Here is a 5,068-nt window from a genome sequence, read left to right as displayed (position 1 = left end):
TATGCCTAGGTATTTTATTCTTTTTTGTTGCAATTGCAAAAGAAATTATTTTTTCCACTTCTTTATGTGACACTTCATTATTACAGTATAGGAACAATATGGATTTTTGAACATTGATTTTACATCCAAAATCTTTACTGTGCTTGCTCACTGTTTCTAGTAGTGTTCTTGTGGAGTCTTTAAGATTTTCTATATAGAGAATCATGTCATCCACAAATAGTGACAGTTTGATTTCTTCGTTTCCTATTTGGATGCCTTTTATATCTTTCTCTGGTCAGATTGCCCTTGCTAGAACCTCTAATGTTATGTTGAATAAAAGTGGCGATAGTGGACAGTCTTGCCTTGTTCCTGATCTTAGACGGAACGTTTGTAGTTTTTCACCTTAAGTATAATGTTGGCTGAGGGCTTGTCATAGGTGGCCTTTATTATGTTAAGGTACTTTCCTTCTATACCGATTTTGTTTAGTGTTTTGATCACAATTGGATGCCGTATCTTGTCAAAGGCATTTTCTGCATGTATTGACATAAGCATATGATTCTTATTTTTTAATTTGTTTACGTAGTGTATTACATTGATCGATTTGTGTATGTCGTACCATCCCTGTGACCCTAGAATGAAGCCCATTTGATCGTGGTGTATAATCTTTTTAATATGTTGCTGTATTCGGTTCACTAGTATCTTATTTAGGAGTTTTACATATGTGTTCTTGAGAGATATTGGCCTGTAGTTTTCTTTTGTGTGTGTGTTATCTTTACCAGGTTTTGGCATCAGAGTATTGTTGGCCTCATTAAATGAGTTGGAAAGTATTGCCTCCTATTTGATTTTTTGAAAGATTTTCAGGACAATAGGTATTAAATCATCTTTGAATGTTTGGTAGAATTCACTGGTGAAGCCATCTGATCCTGAACTTTTACTCTTTGATAGGCTTTTGATGATTATTTCAATTTCCGTACTACTGATTGGTCTATTTAGATTTTCCAGTTCTTCTTGATTCAGTCTAGGAAGTTTGTATCTCTCTAAGTACTGGCCCATTTCTTCTAGGTTATTAAATTTGATGTTATATAATTTTCATAGTATTCTTGTATGATCTTTTGTATTTCTGCAATATCAGTCACCATTTCCCCTCTTTCATCCCTGATTTTGTTTATTTGTGCCCTTTCTCTATTTTCTTTATTGAGTCCAGTCAGGGATTTGTCAATTTTATTAACCTCCTCAAAGAACCAGCTCTTTGTTGCATTTATTTTTTCTAACATTTTGTTTGTTTGTTTGTTTCCAATTTCATTTATTTCTGCTCTAACTTTGATTATTTTTTTTTTCCATCTGCTGACTTTAGGCTTCATTTGTTCTTCTTTTTCTAGTTTTTTAAAATGAGGCCTTAGGTTGTTTATTTGGGTTCATTCTTCTTTTTGGAGATAGGCCTATAATAATATGAACTTTCCTCTATTGACCGTTTTTGCCGTGTCCCAAAAGTTTTGGTTGTTGTACTATCATTATTATTCGTTTCTATGTATCTCTTGATTTTACTTTTTATTTCTTCTCTGGCCCGGTTATTCTTCAGTAATATGTTGTTTAATCTTCATGTATTTGTGGTTCTTCCTGATTTCTTTCTGCGGTTGATCTCTAGTTTCAAAGCATTATGATGAGAGAATATGGTTGGTATGATTTCAACCCTCTTATTTTGTAGAGGCTCTGTGTATGTCCCAGTATGTGTTCAATCCTTGAGAATGTTTCATGTGCACTAGAGAAGAATGTATAAGCAGCTGTTTTGCAATGGAAGGCTCTTTAAATGTCAATTCTATCCAGTTGGTCTAATATGTCATTTAATGATGTTATTTCCTTATTGATTTTTTGTTTGGATGATCTGATCATATCCAAAAGTGAGTTATTTAGTTCCCCTACTGGTTTTGTGATCTGTTTCTCCATTTAGTTCTGATAGTAATTGCTTTACATATTTCAGGACTCATGTTTGGGAGCATAGATATTAATTTTTATGTCTACTAGGTGCATAATTTCCTTTATCATTATGAAGTGTCCCTCAGTATCTTTCATTAACTTTTTATTTTGAAATCTATTTCATCTGATATTAGTTCTGCTACTCCCGCTTTTCTCTGAATGCCATTTGCTTGAAATATCATTTTCCACCCTTTCACTTTCAGTGTACATTTGTCTTTGGAACTGAGATGTGTCTCCTGGAGGCAGCATATGGTTGGGTTTTGTTTCTTGGCCCATTCTGCAACTCTGTGCCTTTTGATTGGTGAGTTCAGTCCATTTACATTTAAGGTAATTATTGAAATATGAGGTTTTCTTATAGTCATTTAATCTTTTGCTTTCTGATAGCTCGGTGTTTCCATTGCTTCTTTGTCATTGTGTTTCTGTTTCCTTTATTTTGATTGGGTTTTATGGGTTTTGCCTCTTGTTCTTCTTGTTTTATATTATATTCTTCAGTTCTGAATCTTTGCTATGTGGTTACCATTATGAATATGTAAAGGATGGTTACATATATACAGTTGTCCATTTTCTTCAGCATGTGCCTTATTTTCATTTTCCTTTGCTAATTTGGATCTTTGAATCCTCCCCTTTTCAGTCATTGTTGTCTCAATTTATCACTATGTATGCTGAATGTTTATTACTATAGCAATTCTCTTCTTATTGTTTAAGCTTATAATGCCCTGTTCTTAGTAAGAGTTGCTCTCTTCTGCTTCTATTTGCCTGATAGTCAACTTACTCCTAATTATGTATTTTTTTTTGTCATTTTGTTTTAGGCGAGCTGACCCCTTTCATTATTTCCTGTAGTGCATGCCTCCAAGTGGAGAATTCACTCAATTTTTGTATGTCTGGAAAGGTATTTATTTTTCCTTCATATCTAAAAGAGAGCTTTCCTGGATACATCATTCTAGGCTGGTAGTTCCTTTGACTTAAATGTTTGAATATTTGATTATACTGTTTTCTGACTTGTAAGATTTGTGCTGAGAAGTCTGATGATAATCTAATGGGTTTTCCTTTATAAGTTACCTGGCTGCCTTGAGAATGCTTTATTCATCATTAATTTTTGATAATCTTAATACAACGTGTCCTGGTGAAATTCTTTTTGGGTGAGATAATTGAGTGTTCTGTTGACATCGTGAATTCTAATCTGCAGCACATTCCTTATATTTGGGAAATTCTCATCAAGTATTTGTCTGAAAATGCTTTCTAATCCCTGCTCCTTTTTCTCTCCTTCGAGAATTCCCATTCTTCTTATGTTTCCTCTCCTGATGGTATCAGCTAGTTCTTGTATTTCTCTTTCATTATTTTCATTCTTCAGTTACTCTCTTCTTCCTTCTGATATTTTCTAGATTTCTGTCTGTGATGTCACTGTTTCTTTCCTCTATTTGGTTGAATCTATTTCTCAAGCTGCTATTTCATTTCCATCTCTTACGGTGTGTTTTTTTTATCACCAGAATATCTATTCAGCTTTTTGAGGGTTTCTATATCCTTTCTAAAGAAGTCATTGTGCTCATCTAGTTGTTTTTTCAATTCCTGATATTGTTGATATGACTCATTTCAGATCTCACTGAATTTTTTCAGAAGTGCCTTCTTAAATTCTCTGTCATTTAAGTTGCATTTTTCTGTGTCTGTAAGGTTATTTTCTGGTGATTTTTCTCTTTCTTTCTGAGATGCCTTGTCACTCTGGTCGTTCATTGTGTTTAATGGAGTATTTCTCTGCCTCGGCTTTAAAGGAAGTGTTTTCTGTTGTTTTTTCTCAAAAGAAGATTTATTGTAAAAAGGTCTCTCTTTAGCCTGTTGCAAAGAAGGCATTTTTCTTTTGGTTTTCAGTAGGTGCTGTCTAAGGCTCTTGGATCCTCGCTTTATATAAAGCCTTGGTAATCTTTTTTTTTTTTTTTCTTATACATGTTTAATCATGCTCACTACTCTCAGTCTCAGTCCCTGTCAGTATTAGTGAAAATTTCAGTAGCATTTGCTCAGATTCCTCTGGGGCTCCACAATGTTTGGTCTGGAGGATATAGGGGAAGCGGTCCACTTGGTTGGGTGTTGGGGATTGCATCGCAGCCTTGGTTTTTCAAACACAGCTGGTAAAAATCAACTGTTGTTTTTCTGCTGTCCTGCTTCTCTGCTTTCTGTCCTCATGACTGGGCCCTGCCGGCAACCACATGAAGCTCACAGCACTTCCAGGCAGGGCTGTTCAGGGAAGTCGCTGCACCTTATCCCTTCCCCCTCCAACTGCAGGTTGCTCCAGAGGCTGTGAGAGGCAGCTTCTTTATTTCTCCCAGTCCACTGCCGGATACCCAGGGTTCTGACCTGTGGTAGCTCTTATGTGCAGATCCCACGCTGAGACGTTCCGGTATGGAGTTTGTGTGTTTTTTATTGAGTTTTTGATGTTCAGCTTATTGTTATTTCAAAGGGAGAGATCTGGGGGCATCTCTCACTCTGCCATATTTCTCCAAACTCTGCTCCTAGTTCTTTAAGATGTCAAGTTAGGTTATTGGTTTGGGATCTTTTTATTTTTTTATTTTTTCATATATGCATTTGCATCTACAAATTTCTCTATAAGTATTGCTTTCACTGTATCATACTAGTTTCGGTATATTTTATTTTTGTTATCATTCATCTTTAAGTATTTTCTAATTTCTTTTGTAATTTCTTCTTCAACACATGAATTATTTAAAACTGTTGTTAAATTTTCACATATTTGTAAATTTTTCCAGTTTTCCTTCTGTTTTTGATTTCTACTTTCATTCTATTATATTCAGAATATTTACTTTGTATAATTTCATTCTATTTGGATTTATTAAGACTTATTTTGTGGCCTAATATATGGTCTATCCTGGAGAACATTCCATGTACACTTGAGAAAAATATGTATTTTACTGTTGTTGGATGGAGTGTTCTATAGATACATCTGTTAGGTCTAGTTGGTTTATAGTGTTTTTCAAATCTTCTATTGCTATATTGATCTTCTGTCTAGCTCTATCCTTTACTTAAATAGAATAATAAAGTCCTCAGTTTTAATTGTGGAACTGTCTCTTTTTTCAATGTTGTCAGTTTTTGCCTCATATACATCGGGGGC

Source organism: Pteropus alecto, unplaced genomic scaffold (assembly GCF_000325575.1).
Source record: "Pteropus alecto unplaced genomic scaffold, ASM32557v1 scaffold107, whole genome shotgun sequence".
Taxonomy (NCBI): domain Eukaryota; kingdom Metazoa; phylum Chordata; class Mammalia; order Chiroptera; family Pteropodidae; genus Pteropus; species Pteropus alecto.
The sequence above is the reverse complement of the archived record's forward strand: the minus strand, read 5'-3'. Positions refer to the sequence as shown.